The sequence below is a fragment of the Acipenser ruthenus genome, chromosome 10 (assembly GCF_902713425.1).
Source record: "Acipenser ruthenus chromosome 10, fAciRut3.2 maternal haplotype, whole genome shotgun sequence".
NCBI classification, from domain to species: domain Eukaryota; kingdom Metazoa; phylum Chordata; class Actinopteri; order Acipenseriformes; family Acipenseridae; genus Acipenser; species Acipenser ruthenus.
In genome coordinates this window covers 20,818,292-20,834,642 of record NC_081198.1, presented here as the reverse complement: position 1 = coordinate 20,834,642, position 16,351 = coordinate 20,818,292, and the positions used below count along the sequence as shown (strand labels likewise).

General features: G+C 49.6%; 3 non-coding genes and 3 pseudogenes across 3 annotated transcripts; all 6 read left to right on the top strand.

Moving 5' to 3' along the window:
* Positions 1 to 123: 123 nt before the first annotated feature.
* LOC131738355 (U2 spliceosomal RNA) lies at positions 124 to 314 on the top strand. Its single transcript, XR_009329916.1, has one exon. It is a non-coding gene; the product is annotated as a U2 spliceosomal RNA (small nuclear RNA).
* A 599-nt stretch (positions 315 to 913) lies between these two features.
* On the top strand, positions 914 to 1,014 carry LOC131738612 (U2 spliceosomal RNA; annotated as a pseudogene).
* Positions 1,015 to 7,324: 6,310 nt separating this feature from the next.
* Positions 7,325 to 7,479, top strand: LOC131738668 (U2 spliceosomal RNA; annotated as a pseudogene).
* A 602-nt stretch (positions 7,480 to 8,081) lies between these two features.
* On the top strand, positions 8,082 to 8,272 carry LOC131738343 (U2 spliceosomal RNA). The gene has a single exon (XR_009329907.1). It is a non-coding gene; the product is annotated as a U2 spliceosomal RNA (small nuclear RNA).
* A 603-nt stretch (positions 8,273 to 8,875) lies between these two features.
* On the top strand, positions 8,876 to 9,066 carry LOC131738366 (U2 spliceosomal RNA). The gene has a single exon (XR_009329927.1). It is a non-coding gene; the product is annotated as a U2 spliceosomal RNA (small nuclear RNA).
* A 6,623-nt stretch (positions 9,067 to 15,689) lies between these two features.
* LOC131738711 (U2 spliceosomal RNA) lies at positions 15,690 to 15,844 on the top strand (annotated as a pseudogene).
* The last annotated feature ends 507 nt before the right edge of the window (positions 15,845 to 16,351 follow it).

Below are 16,351 nucleotides of genomic sequence, written 5' to 3'. Positions count from 1 at the left end.
ATTTCCCCTCTGGAAGCAGCAGCCCGTTTTTTGGGGGTCTGCTTGTGCTTGGAATTTTGCACCCACCTTTGAATCCCCCTGTGCCGTCCGGGCTCGGGGGGCCCGGGCAAGGGCCAAGTCGCCATCGCTTCTCGGCCTTTTGGCTAAGATCAAGTGTAGTATCTGTTCTTATCAGTTTAATATCTGATACGTCCCCTATCAGGGGACCATATATTAAATTGATTTTTGGAATCGGGAGATGGAACAGGGGCTTGCTCCGTCCACTCCACGCATCGGCCCGGTATTGCAGTACCTCCGGGAACGGTGCACACCTTTCTCTAACGTTGGTCAAAGTCAGATCTGGATCTCTCCTGTGAGCATTTTGTCTACCCCTGCTGGAGGGAGAGTGCCAGTGTTGATGCAAGTTTTCCCGCCGTTTTACTTCTTTTTTTTTTCTTTCTCTCTTTCTTTCTTTCTCTCTTTCTTTCTCTCTTTCTCTCTTTCTTTCTCTCTTTCTTTCTTGCTGTCTTTCTTTCTTTTATTCACATGTGGTGATGATGTAGACAGCAGCAAGTTGTTTCCTGGGAGCATGCAGCTAACCAGACAAGTGTGGTGGAACATGTCCCTATGCCAGGACCTTCTTAGCAAGCCAGCCAGCCAGCGAGGCACAGTTGTAGTTACCCAAGGCACCTTGCACAGCATAGCAGCTTGGCATGACTATTTGTAAGACGCACTCCGCCAGTTTATGTTTTGTTTTTGGTGTTATGTGTGTGTTTTTGCTTTGTTTTGTTTTCTCCTGCTTAAATTGCACATTTCCCCTCTGGAAGCAGCAGCCCGTTTTTTGGGGGTCTGCTTGTGCTTGGAATTTTGCACCCACCTTTGAATCCCCCTGTGCCGTCCGGGCTGGGGGGCCCCGGGCAAGGGCCAAGTCGCCATCGCTTCTCGGCCTTTTGGCTAAGATCAAGTGTAGTATCTGTTCTTATCAGTTTAATATCTGTTCTTATCAGTTTAATATCCCAGCAGAGGGTGCCATCTGGGAGGAGCAGAGGGCGGCCCCGGACCCCGAGGAGGCGTCACAGCCACGATTCTTCCTACGTGGTCTCGGTGCCAAGCAGCACCCCCTACTCCGCCAGGGAAGGACACCGTTCACCTGGGGAGGGGGTCCCTCTTGCGAGGCGACTATCTCCTCAGGGACTAAAGTAATAGTTCCTTCAACTGCCCAGATTTGCTGCTTACGTTGTCTCTTTTCCATAGAGAGAGACAACCCGGACGTCCAGAGGCTTCTCCCACCCCAATCGGAGGAGCCAGCTGAAGGATGGCTTTCCGGCCAACCCAGGAGACCAGGAGGCACAATGCGGTGCGCTTCACAAGGACCCAGCAAGAGGAAACGGAACCAGGACTGACGAGACTGGAGTTCAGCCAGACCATTCTTCAGAGGGGTATGGGTTTTTCCCCTTCTGACTTGAATTGTTTGGTGAAATTGCCAGGGCTTAAGGAAGTGTTTGAGGTCAGTTTTAGGAACCCCCAAAAGTTACAAGAAATGTGGTCCTTTTGGGGGGAGAATAAATATCTCGCTCCATACAAAGAATTTTGTGTGGATGCACTGACAGACAGAGAAATGAAAGTTGTTACTGTCCAATTTTTCAATGAGGCTGTTAGCGACTATGATATTACAACATGGCTTAACCGCTATGGGAGGGTGTCATCAGAAGTGAGGAAAATTACAGATGAAGATGGGGTTTGGACAGGAGCCAGAAAGTGGCTGGTACGCCTTAATGTTGATCCAGCGGGCATTGGAGGCGTCCGCCACATTCCAAACTCCATAGTGTTAGGGCCCAACAGAGGGCTGGTATTCTATAATGGGATGCCAAAACTCTGCAGGAAATGTGGGGAATTAGGACACCTGGCGGCCGCGTGTACTGTAGTCAAGTGCAGGAACTGCGGCGCCCCCCACGAGACCAGCCACTGCAGAGAAGAGAGGCAGTGCAATTTGTGTGGAAAGAAGGGGCACCTGTTTAAGGACTGCCCCTCTTCCTATGCAAACATGGCCAGAGCCAGCAAGGCAAACACGAACAAGCCTAGGCCTGAGCAGGAAGAGGGAGCAAGTAACAAAGATCAGTCCACATCACCACCAACAGTATCCAAGACCCAGACTCCAGCACCACCATCATCACCAGCACCCCCCTCACCCCCCCGCCCCCGAGACATGTCCCGTTTTACGAGGACCCCTTCCCCCAGCCCAGAGAGAGAGTACAACAGCTACTCCACTAGCTCCTCCAGTAGCTCCTCTGATGCAGAACACGAGGCAGGGAGGGAGCCCGGACCCAGCAGCGGCCCCCCCCTGAGTAGGGCCCTCTCAGCGCCAGCACTCCCCCTCGGCTCTCGTTATGACGCCATAAGGATTGAGTCCGTGGGGGAGGAAAGCGAAAGCGACAGTGAAAGTGAGAGTGAGAAGGAGGGGAAGGGAGTGAAGAACCAGCAGAGGGTGGGGAAAAGAAAGGGTAGAGACGAGGGGGGGAAAAGAAAGAAGATCAGGATCAAAGACAGCAAGTTGCAGGTGGCCCCCATAGATCCAAAACCAGCTAATGTCCACACAAAGTCCCCAGTCTTGCCCTCGCAGGCAGAGACGGAGGCGAGTGGGACGGCTACACTGCCGCCTAGTGGACAGGTAGCAGCCAGCCAGGGCATCCCCAGCCAGCCTTCCCAGTCGTTGGCACAAACCCTAGCACACCTCGCAGAAGAGGTGTTCACTAATGCACCGAGGGAGAGGTCGGGGTCAACACCTTCCCTGACCAGCAGTACCTCGGTAGCAATGACCCTCTTCAAGCGAAGGGCCTCCCTTCAAAGCATCCTTGACCCCCTCCCTTGTATGGGCAAAACCAGGGGCCCCCTAGAGGTCCTCCTAGATACAGCACTGGAGGACATGGGAATACCCCTGGACGCGGTAAGCCAGAAGTCTGCTAACAGCTCCAATTCAACAGACGGTAACAGCCAAAGAATGCTGTCTGTCATAACCCCCCCCAGGACAAAGCTGACCCACACGTTCCGAGGGGCCCTGAGCAAGTTCCACCAGACTTACCTTGTGGGGAGTTGAATAGCCCAAACAACTCCACGTACTGTGCATACAAAGACGGTGCCTTCTTGGACGAGGCAGCAGTGAGTACCTTCTCAGGGGTGATGGGAGTTGCAAATAAGCCCAAGCCCCCTCGAAGCAAGCGTAGAGCTAAGAGTAGGAAGAGTGTCCCGACCTCCCAATCATAGTCGCTATGGGGTGGACGCAGCGACTCCTTTTCTTGTTAGCTACCCTGATGGCCCTGATATGTGTGTCTGTTAATGTCAGGAGCATCAGGGAGACACAAAAAAGATTTGATGTACTAAACTATCTAGCTAACTTGAAAGCAGATCTCATCTTTCTGCAGGAGTGTGGTATTTCGTCGAGCCCTGATTATAGGGACCTGAAGGAGAGTTGGACCCTGGGGGACTCCTTCTGGTCGGGCTCCAACATAGCCAGAGCCGACGGAGTAGGTATCCTGTTTAAAAACCCATTTATTGCCTCCCGCAGCAGCAGGGAGGTAGAACCTGGTAGAATTCTGAGCGTGGATGTGACATACAACAACACTCCCCTCAGACTGGTCAATGTCTACGCACCCACTAACCAAAACGAAAGAGTTCAATTTTTTCCACAGCTGCGTCCACTCCTGCTGGGGAACGTACCCGTCATCGTGTCAGGTGACTTCAATTGTGCTCTGAGGGACGTAGACCGGAGCAGGCCACGCAACGACCGCTCTAGTAGAGTTTTGTCCTCTGTAATATCTGATTTCTCCCTGTGTGATGCAGGTAAGGACCTGGTGCCTCCCTTTACCTGGGTGAGCTCATCTGGGACCTCCTTCTCCCGTATAGATCTCGTCCTGCATACCAGCTCCCTTACGAAGACGGCAGTAGACACCCAGGCCGTCTTCTTCTCTGACCATAGGCTCCTGCAGGTAACATTGCAGGTCCCTCAGACCTCCCAGATGGGGTCAGGGGTCTGGAAATTAAACACCTCCTTACTCGATGACCCCTCCATAGCTGCAGCCTATAAGAGCAGGCTTGTTGAGTGGACCACTTTGCGTGACCTATTCAACTCCCCTATAGAGTGGTGGGAGATGGTCAAAATGAGAACTAAGGGTTATTTCATAGCAGCAGGCAAGAGGAAAGCAAAAGAAAGGAGGGCCAAATATAAATACCTGAATGCTGCCCTCCAGCGTCTGAGCCTGCTTCAGCTTCGGGGGTTCCCTGTAAGCGACGAGATAGCCCAGACCAAGCTAGATCTTTCAGTGCTTTGTAGGGAGGAACAACGAAAGGTCATGCACAATGCAAAAGTGCAAAAAATGGAGGAAGACGAAAAGTGTACTCGCTTCTTCTTCCAGAAAACGAGGGAGAAGCGGCACTTGATGTCCTCCATGCTCGACAGCAGGGGGAGGATAGTAGAGGATAGTGAGGGAGTGAAAAAAGTGGTAGAGAACTTCTATAGGGACCTGTATAACATCAAAGCTACAGATGACACCCTGATAGAGTGGTTCCTGAGCCAGTTGGAGCCTGACTCAGTGCGGGACGAGGAGGAGGAGGAGGAGAAGGACCCAGAACTCACGCTGGAGGAGCTCACCCAGGCGGTTAAGACCATGAACACCGGTAAGACGCCAGGTCCAGATGGCATCCCGGGTGAGTATTACCATCTTTTTTGGGACACGCTAAAAGTCCATTTAGCGGAGGTCTACAGAGCGGTCTACAGGGAGAAGCGGTTGGGCCCTTCTATGCGGGAGAGTGTAATTACTCTCCTTCATAAGAAAGGGGAAGTTAAAGATCTACGGAATTGGCGCCCAATCAGCCTCCTTTGCGTGGATTACAAGATACTAGCCAAAGCTCTGATGCTCCGGCTACAAGTACACCTCCCTTTGGTCATTGGCCCCGACCAGGCTTGTGGCGTCCCAGGGAGGTCCATCACGGATATTTTAATGTTAACAAGGGACATTCTGGCTTATTCTAGAGAACGGAACCATCCCCTCTGCCTGTTCAACCTTGACCAGGAGAAGGCGTTCGATAGGGTAAGCCATGAATATATGTACAAAGTGATGGACCAGATGAAATTCGCTCCTGGACTTAGGGAGTGGGTTAAAACCATCTATACAAACATTAGTACCCGAGTCTTGGTGAACAGGCACCTGACTGGTAAAATATCTATCCAGTCAGGGGTCAGACAGGGTTGCCCACTATCCCCACTGCTATATGTCGTGTGCATTGAACCCCTCCTGCAGGCAATTCGTAGGGATACCAATATAACTGGTTTCCAGCTGCCTGGATCCAACGGGGTCCAGGTCAAAACAACAGCATATATGGACGATGTGTCACTCATTTGCACCAACACATCGTCGGTACCTCGGATTAGTAATATCCTTGAGAAGTACTGCACGGCGACCGGGGCAGTGATTAATAAGTCCAAGAGCGAAGTCTACGTGTCTAAAAATTGGCAGGTAGATAGGGAACTGTCGGACATGTACCCTGTCAAAAAGGACAAAATCAAGATTCTGGGCCTCATTTTCGAGAACAATAGCTCGGGGGCCCAGAGCTGGACGGCGGCCATTAACCAGGTCCGTAAAAAGATTGGCGGATGGAGCACAAGATCCTTAACAATGACGGGTAGAGTATTAATAACCAAGTCTATACTGTTCCCCATCCTCTCTTATGTAGGAAAAATCTTTCCCCCAGACAGGACCACCAAAAAAGTGGTGGACCGCATTATCCACCGCTTTATCTGGGGCAGCAAGATGGAGAGGGTAAAGCGAGCCACCCTGAGTAAAGCCGACAAGAAGGGAGGTAAGGGGGTCCCGGACGTTGTGCAGCTCACCCGAGTGCAGGGGCTCACGCAAACTATCAAGAACATCCAGGCCCTGGACAGGAAGGTATGTTACATGAATCGTTTCTATTTTGCCACCTGTCTCAGGGCCTTGGGCCTCTGCACTATTGATAACACCGTGCCGTACTCCTGGGACCCCCCATTGTATTATAGAACCTTAAGGGACACTATATATAAATTGGGCTTAGATAAAGCAAAATTGGCCTCCTGGGAATACAAGGCTGTAACTAAATATCTTGCCGGTTCCCAGGAAATTGAAAAAGTAGCTACTTTCTCCCTCACCCAAAGCCAAAAAATCTGGGAGAATGTGTCTCACAGCTGCCTCAGTAATGTCCAGAAGGATATAGCATGGAACACCGTCCACAGTGCACTCCCCACTCGAGCGTTCATGTTCAGGAGGGGACTAGCCCAAGTAGAAACATGCCCCTATGCAAAGTGCCGCAAGAGAGAAACACCAGCCCATATCTTCTGGGAGTGTGATGTGGCTGGCAGTGTCTGGCTCTCTGTCTCTGTCTTCCTAAACAGGTTTGCTGACACGGCCAAGATGACCGCTGAGACTGTGCTCTATGGGCCTGCGGGAGGAATCGCTACCAGCACAGCTAAGTGCGTTTGGCGTGTCATCAATGTTGTCAAGCAGATCCTGTGGGAAGGCTGTAACGTCTGTGTCTATCACAAGCAGGAGCTAGACACTATCACCACGACCAGAAGGGCACAAACTCTTATCAAGGACTTTGTAATTCTGGACATCCGGACCCTCGGGAAGGACAAGGCCTGCGCGGAGTGGAGGATCGCCGGACTTCAGGACGTGAAGATGGAATAAAGGAAAAAACTGGAACCGCTAGCTCCTAGGAGCGGGACTACGGGGCACCGCTAAGCCTTTTATTTATTTTGTCATGCCAGCATTCCGCCCTTTTTAGCTGGCATGACCGTTTTTCAACGGTGCCCTGGTTTTATGTAGTCTTTTTGTTTCAGTTTTATTGACTTTTATTTGATTTACGTTGAATGTTTTATTTGATTTTGTTTTGTTTTGTTTTATGTATCTTTAAGATTTTTAATGTAAACTATTAAAAGTTACATTTTAAGTGTTTTAAAATTTTAGAATTTTAACTCACTGTTCTATACACTGTCCCTTTTCCCCTGTCCCTGTTTTAGATCTAGTTTTATGTTCACTTTTGAACTTTTTTAGAGAGCACTCCCCGGCCCTCACAAACACTGGTTTTTTATAGATGGTTCTTTTTTTCCAGTCACTTTTAAAGCAGCACAGGTTTTTTTCATGTTGATTTTAATCTGTGTCTGTTTTAACCATGTACAAAGCACAATTGTCTTGGTGTTTTTAAATGTATTTTAAATGCTTTTAAAACAAAATGTATGTCTGTATGCATGAATGTCATCTTTAAAAGAAATGTAAAATGAATGAAAAAAACGAATGGGTGTAAATGTAAAAAATGTAAAATCTCAATAAAAGAGTATTAATATCTGATACGTCCCCTATCAGGGGACCATATATTAAATTGATTTTTGGAATCGGGAGATGGAACAGGGGCTTGCTCCGTCCACTCCACGCATCGGCCCGGTATTGCAGTACCTCCGGGAACGGTGCACACCTTTCTCTAACGTTGGTCAAAGTCAGATCTGGATCTCTCCTGTGAGCATTTTGTCTACCCCTGCTGGAGGGAGAGTGCCAGTGTTGATGCAAGTTTTCCCGCCGTTTTACTTCTTTTTTTTTCTTTCTCTCTTTCTTTCTTTCTCTCTTTCTTTCTCTCTTTCTTTCTTTCTTTCTCTCTTTCTTTCTTGCTGTCTTTCTTTCTTTTATTCACATATGGTGATGATGTAGACAGCAGCAGGTTGTTTCCTGGGAGCATGCAGCTAACCAGACAAGTGTGGTGGAACATGTCCCTATGCCAGGTCCTTCTTAGCCAGCCAGCCAGCCAGCCAGCGAGGCACAGTTGTAGTTACCCAAGGCACCTTGCACAGCATAGCAGCTTGGCATGACTATTTGTAAGACGCACTCCGCCAGTTTATGTTTTGTTTTTGGTGTTATGTGTGTGTTTTTGCTTTGTTTTGTTTTCTCCTGCTTAAATTGCACATTTCCCCTCTGGAAGCAGCAGCCCGTTTTTTGGGGGTCTGCTTGTGCTTGGAATTTTGCACCCACCTTTGAATCCCCCTGTGCCGTCCAGGCTGGGGGGCCCCGGGCAAGGGCCAAGTCGCCATCGCTTCTCGGCCTTTTGGCTAAGATCAAGTGTAGTATCTGTTCTTATCAGTTTAATATCTGATACGTCCCCTATCAGGGGACCATATATTAAATTGATTTTTGGAATCGGGAGATGGAACAGGGGCTTGCTCCGTCCACTCCACGCATCGGCCCGGTATTGCAGTACCTCCGGGAACGGTGCACACCTTTCTCTAACGTTGGTCAAAGTCAGATCTGGATCTCTCCTGTGAGCATTTTGTCTACCCCTGCTGGAGGGAGAGTGCCAGTGTTGATGCAAGTTTTCCCGCCGTTTTACTTCTTTTTTTTTTCTTTCTCTCTTTCTTTCTTTCTTTCTCTCTTTCTTTCTCTCTTTCTTTCTTGCTGTCTTTCTTTCTTTCTTGCTGTCTTTCTTTCTTTTATTCACATATGGTGATGATGTAGACAGCAGCAGGTTGTTTCCTGGGAGCATGCAGCTAACCAGACAAGTGTGGTGGAACATGTCCCTATGCCAGGACCTTCTTAGCAAGCCAGCCAGCCAGCGAGGCACAGTTGTAGTTACCCAAGGCACCTTGCACAGCATAGCAGCTTGGCATGACTATTTGTAAGACGCACTCCGCCAGTTTATGTTTTGTTTTTGGTGTTATGTGTGTGTTTTTGCTTTGTTTTGTTTCCTCCTGCTTAAATTGCACATTTCCCCTCTGGAAGCAGCAGCCCGTTTTTTGGGGGTCTGCTTGTGCTTGGAATTTTGCAACCACCTTTGAATCCCCCTGTGCCGTCCGGGCTGGGGGGCCCTGGGCAAGGGCCAAGTCGCCATCGCTTCTCGGCCTTTTGGCTAAGATCAAGTGTAGTATCTGTTCTTATCAGTTTAATATCTGATATGTCCCCTATCAGGGGACCATATATTAAATTGATTTTTGGAATCGGGAGATGGAACAGGGGCTTGCTCCGTCCACTCCACGCATCGGCCCGGTATTGCAGTACCTTTTTTTTTTTTTTAACTGGCTTTCTTCAGCTCGGCAACTTTTTGGAAGACTAGTGCTCAGTCTGGTATTGGCTTGCCCAATCCAGGCCGAGGGTCTTTCAAGATTTTGTTGACTGTTGAGAGCAGTTTTTTCTTTTTCAGGCGGTTCCAGTTTTTTTCTTTTTCAGGCGGTTCCGGCTTTTCCAGACGTTCCTGGAGTTAGAGAGAAGGAGGACCTACCATCCAGACGACCTTTGAGGACCCTTTGATGACCTAGACGACCTCATCCCCAGCCCTTGATTGTAATCGAGATCCAGACCGAGAGAGCAGCAGGCGCCCAGCAGAGGGCGCCATCTGGGAGGAGCAGAGGGCGGCCCCGGACCCCGAGGAGGCGTCACAGCCACGATTCTTCCTACGTGGTCTCGGTGCCAAGCAGCGCCCCCTACTCCGCCAGGGAAGGACACCGTTCACCTGGGGAGGGGGTCCCTCTTGCGAGGCGACCATCTCCTCAGGGACTAAAGTAATAGTTCCTTCAACTGCCCAGATTTGCTGCTTACGTTGTTTCTTTTCCGTAGAGAGAGACAACCCGGACGTCCAGAGGCTTCTCCCACCCTAATCGGAGGAGCCAGCTGAAGGATGGCGTTCCGGCCAACCCAGGAGACTAGGAGGCACAATGCGGTGCGCTTCACAAGGACCCAGCAAGAGGAAACGGAACCAGGACTGACGAGACTGGAGTTCAGCCGGACCATTCTTCAGAGGGGTATGGGTTTTTCCCCTTCTGACTTGAATTGTTTGGTGAAATTGCCAGGGCTTAAGGAAGTGTTTGAGGTCAGTTTTAGGAACCCCCAAAAGTTACAAGAAATGTGGTCCTTTTGGGGGGAGAATAAATATCTCGCTCCATACAAAGAATTTTGTGTGGATGCACTGACAGACAGAGAAATGAAAGTTGTTACTGTCCAATTTTTCAATGAGGCTGTTAGCGACTATGATATTACAACATGGCTTAACCGCTATGGGAGGGTGTCATCAGAAGGGAGGAAAATTACAGATGAAGATGGGGTTTGGACAGGAGCCAGAAAGTGGCTGGTACGCCTTAATGTTGATCCATCGGGCATTGGAGGCGTCCGCCACATTCCAAACTCCATAGTGTTAGGGCCCAACAGAGGGCTGGTATTCTATAATGGGATGCCAAAACTCTGCAGGAAATGTGGGGAATTAGGACACCTGGCGGCCGCATGTACTGTAGTCAAGTGCAGGAACTGCGGCGCCCCCCACGAGACCAGCCACTGCAGAGAAGAGAGGCAGTGCAATTTGTGTGGAAAGAAGGGGCACCTGTTTAAGGACTGCCCCTCTTCCTATGCCAACATGGCCAGAGCCAGCAAGGCAAATACGAACAAGCCTAGGCCTGAGCAGGAAGAGGGAGCAAGTAACAAAGATCAGTCCACATCACCACCAACAGTATCCAAGACCCAGACTCCAGCACCACCATCATCACCAGCACCCCCCTCACCCCCCCGCCCCCGAGACATGTCCCGTTTTACGAGGACCCCTTCCCCCAGCCCAGAGAGAGAGTACAACAGCTACTCCACTAGCTCCTCCAGTAGCTCCTCTGATGCAGAACACGAGGCAGGGAGGGAGCCCGGACCCAGCAGCGGCCCCCCCCTGAGTAGGGCCCTCTCAGCGCCAGCACTCCCCCTCGGCTCTCGTTATGACGCCATAAGGATTGAGTCCGTGGGGGAGGAAAGCGAATGCGACAGTGAAAGTGAGAGTGAGAAGGAGGGGAAGGGAGTGAAGAACCAGCAGAGGGTGGGGAAAAGAAAGGGTAGAGACGAGGGGGGGAAAAGAAAGAAGATCAGGATCAAAGACAGCAAGTTGCAGGTGGCCCCCATAGATCCAAAACCAGCTAATGTCCACACAAAGTCCCCAGTCTTGCCCTCGCAGGCAGAGACGGAGGCGAGTGGGACGGCTACACTGCCGCCTAGTGGGCAGGTAGCAGCCAGCCAGGGCATCCCCAGCCAGCCTTCCCAGTCGTTGGCACAAACCCTAGCACACCTCGCAGAAGAGGTGTTCACTAATGCACCGAGGGAGAGGTCTGGGTCAACACCTTCCCTGACCAGCAGTACCTCGGTAGCAATGACCCTCTTCAAGCGAAGGGCCTCCCTTCAAAGCATCCTTGACCCCCTCCCTTGTATGGGCAAAACCAGGGGCCCCCTAGAGGTCCTCCTAGATACAGCACTGGAGGACATGGGAATACCCCTGGACGCGGTAAGCCAGAAGTCTGCTAACAGCTCCAATTCAACAGACGGTAACAGCCAAAGAATGCTGTCTGTCATAACCCCCCCCCCCCAGGACAAAGCTGACCCACACGTTCCGAGGGGCCCTGAGCAAGTTCCACCAGACTTACCTTGTGGGGAGTTGAATAGCCCCAACAACTCCACGTACTGTGCATATAAAGACGGTGCCTTCTTGGACAAGGCAGCAGTGAGTACCTTCTCAGGGGTGATGGGAGTTGCAAATAAGCCCAAGCCCCCTCGAAGCAAGCGTAGAGCTAAGAGTAGGAAGAGTGTCCCGACCTCCCAATCATAGTCGCTATGGGGTGGACGCAGCGACTCCTTTTCTTGTTAGCTACCCTGATGGCCCTGATATGTGTGTCTGTTAATGTCAGGAGCATCAGGGAGACACAAAAAAGATTTGATGTACTAAACTATCTAGCTAACTTGAAAGCAGATCTCATCTTTCTGCAGGAGTGTGGTATTTCGTCGAGCCCTGATTATAGGGACCTGAAGGAGAGTTGGACCCTGGGGGACTCCTTCTGGTCGGGCTCCAACATAGCCAGAGCCGACGGAGTAGGTATCCTGTTTAAAAACCCATTTATTACCTCCCGCAGCAGCAGGGAGGTAGAACCTGGTAGAATTCTGAGCGTGGATGTGACATACAACAACACTCCCCTCAGACTGGTCAATGTCTACGCACCCACTAACCAAAACGAAAGAGTTCAATTTTTTCCACAGCTGCGTCCACTCCTGCTGGGGAACGTACCCGTCATCGTGTCAGGTGACTTCAATTGTGCTCTGAGGGACGTAGACCGGAGCAGGCCACGCAACGACCGCTCTAGTAGAGTTTTGTCCTCCGTAATATCTGATTTCTCCCTGTGTGATGCAGGTAAGGACCTGGTGCCTCCCTTTACCTGGGTGAGCTCATCTGGGACCTCCTTCTCCCGTATAGATCTCGTCCTGCATACCAGCTCCCTTACGAAGACGGCAGTAGACACCCAGGCCGTCTTCTTCTCTGACCATAGGCTCCTGCAGGTAACATTGCAGGTCCCTCAGACCTCCCAGATGGGGTCAGGGGTCTGGAAATTAAACACCTCCTTACTCGATGACCCCTCCATAGCTGCAGCCTATAAGAGCAGGCTTGTTGAGTGGACCACTTTGCGTGACCTATTCAACTCCCCTATAGAGTGGTGGGAGATGGTCAAAATGAGAACTAAGGGTTATTTCATAGCAGCAGGCAAGAGGAAAGCAAAAGAAAGGAGGGCCAAATATAAATACCTGAATGCTGCCCTCCAGCGTCTGAGCCTGCTTCAGCTTCGGGGGTTCCCTGTAAGCGACGAGATAGCCCAGACCAAGCTAGATCTTTCAGTGCTTTGTAGGGAGGAACAACGAAAGGTCATGCACAATGCAAAAGTGCAAAAAATGGAGGAAGACGAAAAGTGTACTCGCTTCTTCTTCCAGAAAACGAGGGAGAAGCGGCACTTGATGTCCTCCATGCTCGACAGCAGGGGGAGGATAGTAGAGGATAGTGAGGGAGTGAAAAAAGTGGTAGAGAACTTCTATAGGGACCTGTATAACATCAAAGCTACAGATGACACCCTGATAGAGTGGTTCCTGAGCCAGTTGGAGCCTGACTCAGTGCGGGACGACGAGGAGGAGGAGAAGGACCCAGAACTCACGCTGGAGGAGCTCACCCAGGCGGTTAAGACCATGAACACCGGTAAGACGCCAGGTCCAGATGGCATCCCGGGTGAGTATTACCATCTTTTTTGGGACACGCTAAAAGTCCATTTAGCGGAGGTCTACAGAGCGGTCTACAGGGAGAAGCGGTTGGGCCCTTCTATGCGGGAGAGTGTAATTACTCTCCTTCATAAGAAAGGGGAAGTTAAAGATCTACGGAATTGGCGCCCAATCAGCCTCCTTTGCGTGGATTACAAGATACTAGCCAAAGCTCTGATGCTCCGGCTACAAGTACACCTCCCTTTGGTCATTGGCCCTGACCAGGCTTGTGGCGTCCCAGGGAGGTCCATCACGGATATTTTAATGTTAACAAGGGACATTCTGGCTTATTCTAGAGAACGGAACCATCCCCTCTGCCTGTTCAACCTTGACCAGGAGAAGGCGTTCGATAGGGTAAGCCATGAATATATGTACAAAGTGATGGACCAGATGAAATTCGCTCCTGGACTTAGGGAGTGGGTTAAAACCATATATACAAACATTAGTACCCGAGTCTTGGTGAACAGGCACCTGACTGGTAAAATATCTATCCAGTCAGGGGTCAGACAGGGTTGCCCACTATCCCCACTGCTATATGTCGTGTGCATTGAACCCCTCCTGCAGGCAATTCGTAGGGATACCAATATAACTGGTTTCCAGCTGCCTGGATCCAACGGGGTCCAGGTCAAAACAACAGCATATATGGACGATGTGTCACTCATTTGCACCAACACATCGTCGGTACCTCGGATTAGTAATATCCTTGAGAAGTACTGCACGGCGACCGGGGCAGTGATTAATAAGTCCAAGAGCGAAGTCTACGTGTCTAAAAATTGGCAGGTAGATAGGGAACTGTCGGACATGTACCCTGTCAAAAAGGACAAAATCAAGATTCTGGGCCTCATTTTCGAGAACAATAGCTCGGGGGCCCAGAGCTGGACGGCGGCCATTAACCAGGTCCGTAAAAAGATTGGCGGATGGAGCACAAGATCCTTAACAATGACGGGTAGAGTATTAATAACCAAGTCTATACTGTTCCCCATCCTCTCTTATGTAGGAAAAATCTTTCCCCCAGACAGGACCACCAAAAAAGTGGTGGACCGCATTATCCACCGCTTTATCTGGGGCAGCAAGATGGAGAGGGTAAAGCGAGCCACTCTGAGTAAAGCCGACAAGAAGGGAGGTAAGGGGGTCCCGGACGTTGTGCAGCTCACCCGAGTGCAGGGGCTCACGCAAACTATCAAGAACATCCAGGCCCTGGACAGGAAGGTATGTTACATGAATCGTTTCTATTTTGCCACCTGTCTCAGGGCCTTGGGCCTCTGCACTATTGATAACACCGTGCCGTACTCCTGGGACCCCCCATTGTATTATAGAACCTTAAGGGACACTATATATAAATTGGGCTTAGATAAAGCAAAATTGGCCTCCTGGGAATACAAGGCTGTAACTAAATATCTTGCCGGTTCCCAGGAAATTGAAAAAGTAGCTACTTTCTCCCTCACCCAAAGCCAAAAAATCTGGGAGAATGTGTCTCACAGCTGCCTCAGTAATGTCCAGAAGGATATAGCATGGAACACCGTCCACAGTGCACTCCCCACTCGAGCGTTCATGTTCAGGAGGGGACTAGCCCAAGCAGAAACATGCCCCTATGCAAAGTGCCGCAAGAGAGAAACACCAGCCCATATCTTCTGGGAGTGTGATGTGGCTGGCAGTGTCTGGCTCTCTGTCTCTGTCTTCCTAAACAGGTTTGCTGACACGGCCAAGATGACCGCTGAGACTGTGCTCTATGGGCCTGCGGGAGGAATCACTACCAGCACAGCTAAGTGCGTTTGGCGTGTCATCAATGTTGTCAAGCAGATCCTGTGGGAAGGCCGTAACGTCTGTGTCTATCACAAGCAGGAGCTAGACACTATCACCACGACCAGAAGGGCACAAACTCTTATCAAGGACTTTGTAATTCTGGACATCCGGACCCTCGGGAAGGACAAGGCCTGCGCGGAGTGGAGGATCGCCAGACTTCAGGACGTGAAGATGGAATGAAGGAAAAAACTGGAACCGCTAGCTCCTAGGAGCGGGACTACGGGGCACCGCTAAGCCTTTTATTTATTTTGTCATGCCAGCATTCCGCCCTTTTTCGCTGGCATGACCGTTTTTCAACGGTGCCCTGGTTTTATGTAGTCTTTTGTTTCAGTTTTATGGACTTTTATTTGATTTACGTTGAATGTTTTATTTGATTTTGTTTTGTTTTGTTTTATGTATCTTTAAGATTTTTTATGTAAACTATTAAAAGTTACATTTTAAGTGTTTTAAAATTTTAGAATTTTAACTCACTGTTTTATACACTGTCCCTTTTCCCCTGTCCCTGTTTTAGATCTAGTTTTATGTTCACTTTTGAACCTTTTAGAGAGCACTCCCCGGCCCTCACAAGCACTGGTTTTTTATAGATGGTTCTTTTTTTCCAGTCACTTTTAAAACAGCACAGGTTTTTTTCATGTTGATTTTAATCTGTGTCTGTTTTAACCATGTACAAAGCACAATTGTCTTGGTGTTTTTAAATGTATTTTAAATGCTTTTAAAACAAAATGTATGTCTGTATGCATGAATGTCATCTTTAAAAGAAATGTAAAATGAATGAAAAAACGAATGGGTGTAAATGTAAAAAAATGTAAAATCTCAATAAAAGAGTATTAATATCTGATACGTCCCCTATCAGGGGACCATATATTAAATTGATTTTTGGAATCGGGAGATGGAACAGGGGCTTGCTCCGTCCACTCCACGCATCGGCCCGGTATTGCAGTACCTCCGGGAACGGTGCACACCTTTCTCTAACGTTGGTCAAAGTCAGATCTGGATCTCTCCTGTGAGCATTTTGTCTACCCCTGCTGGAGGGAGAGTGCCAGTGTTGATGCAAGTTTTCCCGCCGTTTTACTTCTTTTTTTTTCTTTCTCTCTTTCTTTCTTTCTCTCTTTCTCTCTTTCTCTCTTTCTTTCTCTCTTTCTTTCTTGCTGTCTTTCTTTCTTTTATTCACATGTGGTGATGATGTAGACAGCAGCAGTTTGTTTCCTGGGAGCATGCAGCTAACCAGACAAGTGTGGTGGAACATGTCCCTATGCCAGGTCCTTCTTAGCCAGCCATATACTCTGGCTTCTCTTCAGTTCGAATAAATCTTTCTAAGACTAAGGCTTAGAGGGTAGTGGCATTGCCCGCTCCCTCCGAGGGTCTGTGAGAGGTTTGTTCGGGTGAGGAGGAACAGAATTTGTTTTATTTTTGACTGGCTTTCTTCAGCTCGGCAACTTTTTGGAAGACTAATGCTCAGTCTGGTTTTGGCT